At 59.1% G+C, this 13,298-nt stretch overlaps 1 long non-coding RNA gene across 1 annotated transcript in view; it reads left to right on the forward strand.

Moving 5' to 3' along the window:
* Positions 1-13,298, forward strand: part of LOC135299762 (uncharacterized) — a 200,255-nt gene that overhangs the window by 111,379 nt on the left and 75,578 nt on the right. The window lies entirely within an intron of this gene.

Genomic DNA, 13,298 nt, shown 5'->3' on the forward strand with positions numbered 1-13,298 from the left:
TGCTGGGGCAGGGTTGGTGTTGTTCCCTGTGGGAACAGTTTGGGATTTGCGCTGATAGCTCGGGAATGTTTTTGGTGTGTCTTGGGTGGAATCGAGGGCGGCTCTGCCCTCACCCTGCTGGGTTGGGATTGTGTCGGGAGTTGGGGGGACACAGCCTGGAAAACTGATCCCAGCCCACCCCCGGGATATCCTGGATCATGTGGCTCCAGGATAAACTGGGAAAGAAGGAAAGGGAATGTTGGCAGTGATGGTGTTTGTCCTCCTGGGTCACCAAAATGGATCCTGGCTGTCCTGGGAATGCTGAATCCTCCAAGGGCTGGAGCCCCTCTGCTCTGGGAGAGCTGGGAATGTTCCCCTGGAGAAGGAAAAAATCCAGGGAAAGCTCAGAGTCCCTGCAGGGGCTCCAGGAGAGCTGCAGAGGGGCTGGGGACAAGGGACAGAGGGACAGGACACAGGGAATGGCTGCCACTGGCCAAGGGGAGATTGGGCTGGGATCTTGGCAAGGAATTGCTGGCTGGGAGGGTGGGCAGGGGCTGGGCTGGAATTCCCAGAGCAGCTGTGGCTGCCCCTGGATCCCTGGCAGTGCCCAAGGCCAGGTTGGACATTGGGGCTTGGATCCACCTGGGATAGTGGGAGGTGCCCCCAAGGGCAGGAGAGGGCTCTGCCAGAGGAAATTCCCAAAGGAACTCTCAGCTGGGCACCGCGGCTCTGGGGATGTCGAGGCTGATCCAGATCCAGCCTCTGCCACCTGCACTGAAGCCACCGGGGGTGGTGGCACTGGTGGCACTGGGCGGGGCTGGCCTGTGGTGACCACTCGGGGTCAACGCCCGACCTTGTGCCCCGGGAGTGTGGGAACGTGCCCTGGGGACCTCGGCCCGCCCCGGCCGTGCCAGCGGGTGCTGAGTCAGCAGGGAGATGCCCACGGCCCCCGGAGCCCCCCCGGCCGCACTGCCCACCCGGGAACGGTGCCAGACCCCACTGGGGGTTACCGGGGTGGGGCTGTGCCAGGCCCGGTGGGATCTGGGATTTGGGGATGTGCCAGTCCCGGTGGGATCTGGGATTTGGGGATGTGCTAGTCCAGATGGGATCCTGGATTTGGGAGGTGTGCTAGTCCCACACGATATTGGATTTGGGAGCTGTGCCAACACTGGTGGGCTCATGGATTTGGGAGCTGTGCCAATCCCAGTGGATTATTGGATTTGGGAGCTGTGCCAGTCCTGGTGGGATCTGGGATTTGGGAGCTGTGCCAGTCCCACAGGATATTGGATTTGGGAGCTGTGCCAACACTGGTGGGCTCATGGATTTGGGAGCTGTGCCAGTCCCAGTGGGATCTGGGATTTGGGAGCTGTGCCAGGCCTGGTGGGCTCTTGATTGGCTGTGCCAGTCCCTGTGGGGTGTTGGTGTGGGGGCTCTGCCAATCCTGGTGGGCTCCTGGATGTGGGAGCTGTGCCAGGCCTGGCGGGACCATGGAACGGGAGCTGTGCCAGGCCTGTGGGTTTTTGGAGTTGGAAACTGTCAATCCCAGTGGAGTCTTGGAAATGGGACTTGTGCCAGTCCTGGTCAGTTACCAATGTGGAGGTTTTGCCAGTCCGGGTGGGCTTTTGGATTTGGGAACTGTGCCAGTCCTGGTGGGCTCCTGGATCTGGAAGCTGTGTCAGGCCTGGTGACTTTTGGATTTGGGAACTTGTGCCAGTCCTGGTGGGCTGTTGGATTTGGGAGTTGTGCCAAACCCAATGGGCTCTTGGTGTGCAGGTGGTGCCAGTCTCAGTGGGCTGTTGGATTTGGGAGTTGTTCCAGTCCTTGTGGGTTCCTGGATTTGGGAGCTGTGCCAGGCCTGGTGACTTTTGGATCTGGAAACAGTGCCAGGCCTGGTGGGCTCGTGGATTTGGGATCTGTGCCAGTCCTGGTGGGCTCTCAGAACTGGGAGCTGTGCCAGGAGCACCACACACTGCCCTGGCACTGGGAGGGCTCCGTGTGATCTGCGCCAGGGCCGTGCCCAGCGCTGGGCAGGAAAGGCTGGGGCAGCCTGACCCAGCTCCAGCCGCTCCCTGCCCTCGCTTCCGGAGCCTCCAGGTCCCCTCCCCTTCCCCCAGCAGCGCCGTGCCCGCGGTGCCCGGGCACAGCCGGGGGCTGGGGCTGCCCTCCCTCCAGCTCTGGGTGCTGCCAGCTCTGGATGGAACCCTGGATCTCCTGGCATTCCCGTGGTGGGCAGCAGTGGGATCCAGAAGGAGAATGGCTCATCCCAGTCTCTTTCCTGGGATACCTGCACCTTTTTCCAGGACATCCAGGAGCCTCTGGAGCCTCATCCCGTGCCAGGGTTGCCAGCCCACGTTGTCCCAGCTCCACAGAAGCTTGGGAGCTTCCGGAGCTCTCCAGCCCCAGGCTGTGCATGGCTCCATCCAGGCCCAGGGTGGGACCAGCAGGAAAAGGGAAGCAAAAATTAATGGAATATTGGGGGAGTCAGGGAAAAGTTGCAAAGGGGTGGAAAACCCTCTGTGTGTGTCCTGGGGAGGGAGGGATGGCTGTGCCATAGCCTGGGAGTGGGAATCCTCCTGGGAATGAGCATCCTCCTGTGGGCCAACATTGTCCTGGGGACCAGGATCCTCCTGGGAATGAGAACCTTCCTGGTGATGAAGGTTTTCCTGGGAATGAGAACATTCCTGGGGACAAGGATCTGCCTGGGTTCACCATCCACCTGGGAATGAGAACTTTCCTGAGAAGGATAACCTTCCTGAGGACCACCATTCTCCTGGCACCAGCATTTTCCCGGGAATGAGAACCTTTCTGGGAATGAGAACCTTCCTGAGGACCACCATTCTCCTGGGACCAGCATTTTCCTGGGAAGGAGAACTTTCCTGGGGACCAACATCCTCCTGGGACCAGTGTTTTCATGGGACCAGCATTTTCCCGGAAATCAGAACCTTCTTGGGAATGAGAACTTTCCTGAAAACCACCATTCTCCTGGCACCAGCATTTTCCTGGGAATGAGTACCTTCCTGGGAAGGAGAACCTTCCTGGGAACCACCATTCTTCTGGGACCTGTATCCACCTGGGAATGAGAACTTTCCTGAGGACCACCACTCTACTGAGACCAGCATTTTCCTGGGAAGGAGAACCTTCCTGGGGACCACCATTCTCCTGGGACCAGCATCCACCTGGGAATGAGGGCCTTCCTGGGAATGATAACTTTCCTGGGGACCACCATTCTCCTGGGACCAGCATTTTCCTGGAAATGAGAACCTTCCTGGGAAGGAGAACCTTCCTGGGAAGGAGAACCTTCCTAGGGACCACCACTCTTCTGAGACCAGCATTTTCCTGGGAAGGAGAACTTTCCTGAGGACCAACATCCTCCTGAGACCAGCATTTTCATGGGACCAGTTTTTTCCCGGGAATGAGAACCTTCCTGGGAACCACCATTCTCCTGGGACCAGCATCCACCTGGGAATGAGAACTTTTCTGGGAAGGAGAACTTTCCTGGGGACCAACATCCTCCTGGGACCAGCGTTTTCATGGGACCAGCATTTTCCCGGGAATGAGTACCTTTCTGGGAATGAGAACCTTCCTGGGGACCACCATTCTCCTGGGACCTGCATCCACCTGGGAATGAGAACCTTCCTGGGAAGGAGAACCTTCCTAGGGACCACCACTCTTCTGAGACCAGCATTTTCCTGGGAAGGAGAACTTTCCTGAGGACCACCATTCTCATGGGACCAGCATTTTCATGGGACCAGCATTTTCCCAGCAATAAGAACCTTCCTGGGAAGGAGAACCTTCCTGGGAACCAACATCCTCCTGAGACCAGCATTTTCATGGGACCAGTTTTTTCCCGGGAATGAGAACCTTCCTGGGAATGAGAACCTTCCTGAGGCCAGCACCATTCACCTGGCACCAGCATTTTCCTGGGAAGGAGAACCTTCCTGGGGACCAACATCCTCATGGGACCAGCATTTTCCTGGGAATGAGAACCTTCATGGGAAGGAGAACCTTCCTCCTGGACCAACATCCTCCTGGGACCAGCGTTTTCATAGGACCAGCGTTTTCCTGGGAGTGAGAACTTTCCTGGAGACCACCATTCTCCTGGCACCAGCATTTTCCCGGCACCAGAATTTTCCCGGGAATGAGAACCTTCCTGGGAAGGAGAACCTTCCTAGGGACCACCATTCTTCTGGGACCAGAATCCACCCGGGAATGAGAATCTTCCTGGGAATGAGAACCTTCCTGAGGACCACCATTCTCCTGGGACCAGCGTTTTCATGGGACCAGCATTTTCCTGGGAGTGAGAACTTTCCTGGAGACCAACATCCTCATGGGACCAGCATTTTCCCGGGAATGAGGACCTTCCTGGGAATGAGAACCTTTCTGGGGACCACCATCCTCCTGGGACCAGGGTTTTCCTGGCAGCAGCACCTTGCTGGGACCAAGCCCCCTCCCCTGGCCCAGGGGTCCCCGCCCCGCGTGTCCCGCTCTCGTTCCCAGGGCGGGCGGAGCGAGGTCCGCGGGGGCTGCGGCTCATTCCAAGCCCGGCAGGAATGTGGGATGGGCGGCGCGCCGGAGAGATAACCGGGAATTCGGGGGTGGGAGAGGAAAACAGTGATGGGAAGAGTGGGAATAAATCACTCGTCCCGCGGCGGGCGCGGGCCGTGCCAGGAACCCCAAATCCAGGGCAAAAATTCCCCATTCCTAAAGAAAGCCCTTCCTTTCCGTTTCCCAGCACGGAGCAGCGGCCGTGCAGGGAGCGGGAGGAAGAGGAGGCAGCGCTGTGGGACGGGGCCGATTTCCCTCCAGCCCCTCCCGCATTCCTCCCTTCCCTTTCCTGGCGTGAAAAGTTGAAGGAAAACGACAAACCAAATAAATCTGGGCTCGGCGGGGACACCGCGGTGACACCCGCGTCACCGTCCCGGCGCTGACACCTGAGTCAACACAGACTGGTTTTCTTTGGCTGGGGGGACTGGGAAGCGCCCTGGGGTTCCAAACCGAGGGAAAAACTTGGGAATCCCGGCTGCTGGGACTCTCCAGGAGCAGCGGGACATTTTCGAGGTCCCCAGTGCCACTTCTAGCCCCGCACAGATGTTGGGGACGCCCTGTCCCGAGCACATCTGGATTCCCCCCGGCTGGAATGCGCGGGGGGTCCCAAGGTGGGGGGTGGCAGGTATGGAATTGTCGCGTCCCCGCCCTGCCGGTCCCCACGGCCAAGGGTCACCCAGGCCTGGGAACGCGGCTCCAGGCAGCGCCAGGGAAATGTTTGCTTTGGCACAGGGCTGGCAGCGAGGCCCCCGGTGAGGCTGCGGGGCTCCCGGCTCCCCTCGGCTCCTCCCGGATCCCGCCGGGCTCCTCCAGCTCCTCCGGCTGCCCCAAATCCCCTCCATCCTCCGCCAGTTCACCCATATCCTCCCAGCTCCGCCCAGTTCCCCCCTCCCAGTTCCCCCCAGTTCACCCTGGTCGTGCTGGTTTCTGCTTTCCCCACCCCCCAGCTTGCCGTGACCCCAATCCCTCCCAGTCCTTCCCAGTTTCCCCGTCCCCTCCTGCTCTCTCTGGTTCCTCCCAGTTCCCCTCAATCCCACTCCAGTACTCCCAGTTAACCCCGGCTCCCCCAGTTCCTCCCCCAATCCCCACCAGTCATCCCAGTTTGCCCTGGCCCTGCTGCCTCCTCCTGCTCTTCCCGGCTCCCCCCAGTCCCTCCCAGTGCTCCCAGTTCCCTGTGGTTACTCTCTCCCCGTCTCTCCCCAGTCCTGCTCGGCTCCCCCTCAGTTCCCCCCAAATTTCCCCCAGTTTCCCAAACCCCCCGACCCACCCACAGCTCCCCTCAATCCTCCCAGTCTTCCCAGTTTGCCCTGGCCCTGCTGCCTCCTCCTGCCCTCCCTGGCTCCCCAAGCTCACCCTGGCTTTTCCCAGACCACCCCAATTCCCTCCAGCTCCCCCTCCCAGTCCTCCCAGTTCCCCCCAGTTTGGGTTCCTCAGATCCAGAGTGGGATCCCGTGGAAGGGGGTGGGAGCCCGTGGTGTGACCCCTCCCCATCCCAGGGCTGTCCCAGCCCCCCCGGTGTCACCGTGTCCCCAAATCTGGTCTGGGGGGAGACTCTCAGTCCCACAGTGTGGGAAGGGAGGATGGGGAGAGCCCCCAGCCAGGGGGGATTTGGGGTCCCTGGAATGGGATGGGATCCATGGGATGGGAAGGGGGAAGGAGCTCGCTCACATCTAGGGGAGCACAAGTCCAGCCCATTGTCCTGGGGGTGTTTGGGACCCCCAAAATCTGGGGTTTCACTACTTCCAGCTCATATTTCCACCCCGGGAGTATTCGGAATCTTTCAAGTCCAGACATTCACAACCTCCAGCTCCATATTCCACCCTGGGAGTGTTTGGGATTTTTCAAGTCCAGGGATTCACAATGTCCCAGCTCCAATTTCCACCCTGGAGATGTTTGGAACCCCCAAAATTTGGGGGTTCACAACCTCCAGCTCAAATTTCTACCCTGGGAGTATTCGGAATCCTTCAAGTCCAAGGATTCACAATGTCCCAGCTCCAATTTCCACCCTGGGGGGTGTTTGGGAGCCCCAAAATCCAGGGATTCACAATGCCCCCACCCCAATTTCCACCCCAGTTCCTGGGTTTATTCCAGAAGGAATTTCAGGGTGAGCTGGTGCCAAGGAAACATTTTGGGTTGGATTCCTCTCATCCCAGAGCCTTGTCCATTCCCACGTGTGCGTGCTTCCAAGTGGAAAATCAATTCCTAATGCACAAACCTGACTTTTACATTTCGGGAGCGCCAGGATGGAGCGGTCTCGAGCCACTGATCCCAAACGCCTCATTAGCTCCGGAGCGAGCCGGGCTCCCCGAGGAGGAGCGGGATGTGAATTATTCCTGCGACACCGGAGCGATAACGGTCCGAGGTAATGGGATATGACACGGCCCCGCTCCTGCCGCGCTAATTCCCGATTCCCTAAATCTGCCGCAGTGCCCAGGCCAGGCAGGGACGCTCTGGGGACTGCAAGGGGCTGGTGGCATCACTCCCAACCCAAAATCCCAGGGTTTGCTTTTCCCAGTCAGTGTCTACCTGGACAGAGGTCACTGTCCTTGAGGGGATCCCAAATCCAGCTGTCACAGCCCCATCCTGGCTTGGGATGGTGTTCCATCATCCCAGAGCCATGACAGCTCCATCCAGGCTTGGGATGATGTTCCAACTTCCCAGGCCTGGATCCGTGACAGCTCCATCTTCCTTCAGGGTGAATCGCCATCCTCCCAGAACTGGAATTATGGCAGCCCTTTCCTGGCTTGGAATGATGCTCCATCCTCCTGGAGCCACAACATTCCCATCCTTCCTCAGGAGGATTCTCCATCCTCCCACACCCAGAGACAAAATGTCCCATCCTGGCTTGGGATGATGTTCCAGCTTCCCAGACCTCGATCCAGGACAACTCCATCATTCCTCAGGATGATGTTCCATCTTCCCATCCCTGAAGCCACAAAATTCCCACCTCCTCAGGATGATGCTCCAGCCTCCCAAACCTTGAGCCAGGATGTCCCTGTACTCCCTTGGGATGACGTTCCAGCTTCCCAGACCCAGAGCCATGACATTCCCAACCTCCCTTGGGATGATGATCCATCCTCCCACCCCTGGAGCTACGACATTCCCATTTCCCTCGGAATGATGCTCCAATCTCCCAAACCTTGAGCCAGGATGTCCCTGTACTTCCTTGGGATGATTCTCCATCTTCCCATACCCGGAGCCACAATGTCCCCATCCTGACTTGGGATGATGTTCCATCATCCCAGACACAGAACCATGACAGCTCCATCCTGACTTGGGGTGATATTCCAACTTCCCAAACCTGGAGCCAGGACAACTCCATCATTCCTCAGGATGATGTTCCATCTTCCCATCCCTGAAGCCACAAAATTCCCACCTCCCTTAGGATGATGTTCCAGCCTCCCAAACCTTGAGTCAGGATGTCCCTGTACTTCCTTGGGATGACGTTCCAACTTCCCAGACCCAGGGCCATGACATTCCCAACCTCCCTTGGGATGATGCTCCGTCCTTCCACACCCAGAGCCATGACATTCCCATCCTGGTTTGGAATGGTGCTCCATCATCTCAGCCCTGGAGCCATGAGATTCCCTTGGGATAATTCTCCATCCTTCCCGGTGTGGCTCCATCAGGGACCACCCCACAGCAGCGGGGGCTGCTCCAAGGGCATCCCGAGGAGCATTCCAGGAGCTCCAAACACCCTCCAGGTTCCGTGCGGGGTCACAAAGGCACTTGGGAATGTTTTGCTCCGAGGCGTGGGGTCGGATGTGGCCTCTCTCCATCCTCACAGGCAGGATCTGGTTTTTCCCAGCTCCGGGATGGGACCTGGGTCTGGAATGTGGGGATCCCAACCACTCCAGCATCCCCCAGTGCCGGTTTTCAGCTTCTTTTTTCCATCTCTGTTGAGAGTGGGATCGAAGGCACTTGTGAGACGATCCTTCACGTTCAGGCTCAGATGTTTGTTGTTTTTTATCCCTGTTTTGGTCCCACAGCAGTGAGTCTGCAGCACTTCACCAGCCAGGCACAAACCAGCTAATTATCTCTCCTTACAAGGCCTTGGATGGCTAAACTGTCCAATTAAGAAGTGACACCTAAATTATTTTCACTTTTAACCCAATAACTAATCACTAGAAGTCCGCAATGAGGACTTTTTTATCCAATTATGAAATACCACCAGACCCATGGAGAAAAAGGTGAAGAACAACCAGCCTCCGCCCCAAAACCTCCATCTTGCTTTATATATATATATTAATATATTCTAAAATATTAAACTCTAAGTTTTCCACCCTGTGATATCACACAATTCTAATCAAACTCCACACCCACAATCCCAGCTCCATCATTCCATTCTGGAATCCTTCTCCACGGCCCCAGGTCAGTGCAGTGTTCTCCTGGGGGTCAGGGCCTGCCAGCACAGAAAGTCTGGAATTCTCAGCATCCAGAACTCCCAGCACTGCATCCCATGGAATTCTGGAGCACAAGGATGCAGAGCTGCCCTGGTTCCATTCCCACCCAAATCCTGAGGGATCAAACCCTCCGCTCCCAGCTCAGCTCCAGGGGAACATTCCCAGCCTTTGGGGCTGCCTGGCACCACCAAAATCCCCCCTCACTCCCACCCGTGGTGCTGCTGGGATGGGATTTTCCCGGTGGAAAATCATCCCACAGACCCAAGGACTCATTTCCCGCAGGGTTGTGGCTGTGTCCCTTTTTCCCACCCACTGGACCCATGGAAGCTGCTCAGGATCTTTGGGATGAGCCCCTTGGTGCTGGGAGATCCCGGTGCAGCAATTCCAGAGGCTGAGGGATGGAGTGTGGGATGAGAAACGGCTTTTCCCACCCGCGGGAGGTTTGGTGAGGAACAACAACAGCAGCTTTGGGTTGGAAACGTCCCAGTTTGGCAGGAAAAGGCCATTCCTGCCAAAACTCCTGGCAGGAAAACCGCGGCTTGGAGCTGGCGGGGGCGTTCAGGGAAAGCAGCTTGGCTGGGAATGGTTGAGGCGTCCTCCCCCATCCCGGTGATCCCTGAGGGATTCCCAGCTCCAGGGGGACACCCCAGGGCTGTCACCGAGTGGGACACGGGGACATTTTTCCCTCCCAAAGCCCTCTCCAGCACTCGGAGTCAAAATTTTGGGAATCTTTGGCTGCTGGGGGGAGTCCAGGATGCTCCTGACTGCTCCCACCCCCTCCCAAACATTCCTGGGGTAGGGATGAGGATCCCAAAGTGCAGGATGTGTTTAACATCACTCAGGGATGGCTGCTGTCACATCGATGTCCCCAACACCGCTCTCACTTCCAGCACTGCCGGGAACTTGGGAATTGCGGCGGCTGATCCGCGCCGGATCCGTGTTCCCAATCCGTGTTCCCGCTTTGCGACATCATTTTGCATTTTGCTCCTCGTTTTTGCACTTTTCACGCTTTTCAGGACCTGAACCATCAGTCCTGGCAGCTGGAGGTGGCGGGAGCCCCCCCTTTTCCTGCCACAGGGGTGTGGGAGAATGGGAAGAGCTCTTTTCTTCCCAAATCCTCAATTTTCCCCCCCAAGGAGTGGCCAGGGCCGCGGGCAGTGACTGAGGGGGGCTGAGAGATCCGGGGAATTCCCGGCTCCCCAAATCCCTCTGGCCTCATCCAGCTGGAGGGATCCCAGAGTTTGGGGTGCTCTGGAGGGTGGGAGAAGCAGGGGGACAGGGAACGCTTGGGATAGTGGGATATGTGGGGAATGGGAACGCTGCCGTGGGGTGGCAGCGCCACAGTGGGACAATCCCAGACAGGGTGGGAGTCGCTTTTCCCTCCCTCATCTCCAGGACGGGAATTTCTGGATTTAACCCCTCACAAGAAGTCACCAAAATCCCTGTGGAAAATCATTTCCAGGCCGCAGCCCCCGTTCCGAGCTGTCCTGGCTCCTCCATTCCCAAATCCCGGCTCCTGGTGGAGGGAAAGGTCCCAGGGGTGGCTCTGGTGACTCAGGGCCAGCGGGGTGGTGACTGTCACCGCGGCGAGGGGGCCCTGGGGACCCCAATTCCCCCCGCTGGGGACCCCATGGCGGCAGCGCCGCTGCAGCCCCCCCGTTCCGTGCCCCTCGCGGTTTGTTTTCCTTTCCCGGAGAACTCCGGCTGACCCGCGGCCGGGAAGGGCCTCTGGAGCGGGGGGAGCCCGGCGGGACCCCCGGAGCAGCCCCCGGAGCAGCCCCCGGAGCTCGGTAATGGAGCACAGCTGCCTCCTCCTCACCCTCCTCTTCCTCAGGAGGGGCTGGGGGACACCATGGCACGGACAGGGACAGCCGGGAGGGGACAGGGGGACAGGGGGACAGGGGGACAGGGGGACACCATGGCACGGACAGGGACAGCCGGGAGGGGACAGGGGGACAGGGGGACAGGGGGACACCATGGCATGGCCAGGGACAGCCGGGTCGGAACAGGAGGAGCACCACGAGGGGAAGGGTGGAGGTGTGTGCGTGCACGTGGGTGTGAGCACACGGTGTTTGTGTGCACATGGTGTGTGTGTGTGCACATTGTGGGTGCACACGGGGTGTATGTATACGTGTGTGCACGTGTGTGTGTATGTGTGTGTGTGTGTGCGCACATTGCCGTGGTGCCCACGTGTGTGCGTGTGCATTGTGTGTGCACACAGAGTGTACGTACACGTGTGTGCACACATGTGTGTGTACGCACGTGTGCTCATGGTGTTCATGTGAACACGCGCGTGTGCACATGTGTGTGTGCACAAACGGGGGTTGTGTGCGCATGGAGTGTGTGAGTGGGTGTGCACGTGGGGGTGTGTGTGTGCATGTGTGTGTGAATGGGTGTGTGTGCACATGTGTGTGCATGTGTGTGTGTATTTGTGTGTGTGCACACATGGAATGTGTGAGTGGGTGTGCACATGGATGTGTGTGCATGCACGTGTGTGCACACGAAATGTGTGAATGGGAGTGCGTGCATATGTGTGTGTGCACATGGAGTGTGTGTGCATGTGTGTGTGCATGTGTGTGCATGTTTGCATGTGTGTGCACGCGGAGTATGTGAAAGGCTGTGTGTGCATGTGTGCAGGTGTGTGTGTGCACACGGTGTGTGCACACATGGGGTGTGCACGTGTGTGCGTGTGAGGTCACGGGCTGTTTGTGCACGACCACGCGTGTGTGCGAACCCGTGCATGCGTGTGCAAGGCTGCGAGCAGCACATGCACGGGGAGCCGAGCCGTGTGGGTGTGCAAGAGCGCCCGTGCTCACCTGGGTGTGCCAGGGGTGTTCTGAGCACGCAGCTCCTCACGCGTGTGCGGGAACACGCGTGTGCCAGAGCTGGCGCGCACTGAAGGGAAACTGAGGCACGGCGCCCGCGGGTGCCCCCGAGCTCGGGGCTTTCCGGGGGTTCCCGGGGCTTTCCAACCCCAAAATCCCCCAAATCCCCCCGCGGGGTGGCGAGGGGACAGCGGAGGGACCCCGGGGTGTGGCAGTGTGGCAGTGGCAGCGTTGGGATGGGATGGCCGCCGGGAATTTGGGAATTCGGGTGGCACCGCGTCCCCGCGGGCGGCGCGCCCTTGGCGGGGCGGGGGAAGGAAGCGATCCAGCCCTTCCCAGGCTGGGTGGGATCCAGCGCTGCTCCCGGGGCTCCGGGACAGGGGAGGGGCGGGGGGCAGCGCCCCCTCCCCGCGGGGTCCCCTCGGCCTTGGGGTCACCGCGGTGTGGGGGGGACAAAGTCCAAGATCCCGGTTTATCCGCCCTGATCCCGTGCGGGACACCCGGGATGGGGGTGAAGCTGATGGTGGAGATGATGATTATTGATGATGATGATGATGATGATGGTGATGATGATGATGATGATGACGGTGATGAATCCCCTCAACCCGCTGCAGGTCCCGGCCCAGGAAGGCCCAGTTTGTCCCCAGAAAAAGCTGGGAAGGAGCAAACTGGGAGCGCTGGGCAGGACGGGAGGGGCTGTCCGCATCCCGTCCCCAGCTCCCCACCTGGGGACGCGGTGCCACCGCCGTGCCCTGCTGGGGGACAGGGCTGTCCCCACCGGCTGTGGGTGCGGGCTGGGCTCCGGCCTCGCCTCCAGCCCCGGTTCTCCGTCCTCATCCCGGGTTTCCTGTCCCCGCGGCAGTTCCATGGGCCGGGCCTCAATTCCCGGAAAGCGCTACCTCATCCCTGTCGGGGCGCCAGGGACGCAAACACGGGCGGAGCCCCCGCCCGTGTCCCTGTCGCCCCGCTCCAGAACCTTCCCCGGCTCCGGGACAGCGGTGCCAGGCAGGGCTGGGGGAGCTGGACCCCCCAAAAACCCCCAGGACAATCCCAAATGCCGCTCCGACATCCCCCGCCTGTCCCCTTCGGGGTTGGGAGGTCCCCTGGCTGGGGAGGGACCTTTTGTCCCCTCCCCAGTGTCCCCCACTGGTGTCACCCCCGTGGTCACAGCTGGCACGTCCCACTCCAGGCCACCGCATTCCCAGCCAGGACCTTCCTGATCTTGATCCCAATGATCCCAGGGGCTTCACCCCAATGATTCCAATGATCCCGGTGATTCCAACAAACAAAATGATCCCAGCCCCGAATGATCGCAAACCCCCAATGATCCCAATGATCCCAGTGATCCCAACAAACAAAATGATCCCAGCCCCGAATGATCCCAAACCCCCAATGATCTCAATGAGCCAAATGATCCCAACAATCCCAGTGACCCAAATTATCCCAATTTTCCCAACGGTCTCACCGTTGTCAGTGATCCCAACGACCCCAATTATCTCAGTCATCCTAATAATTTAAACAATCCAAATTATCTCAGCGATCCCAA

The sequence above is a fragment of the Passer domesticus genome, chromosome 4 (genome assembly GCF_036417665.1).
Source record: "Passer domesticus isolate bPasDom1 chromosome 4, bPasDom1.hap1, whole genome shotgun sequence".
NCBI lineage: Eukaryota > Metazoa > Chordata > Aves > Passeriformes > Passeridae > Passer > Passer domesticus.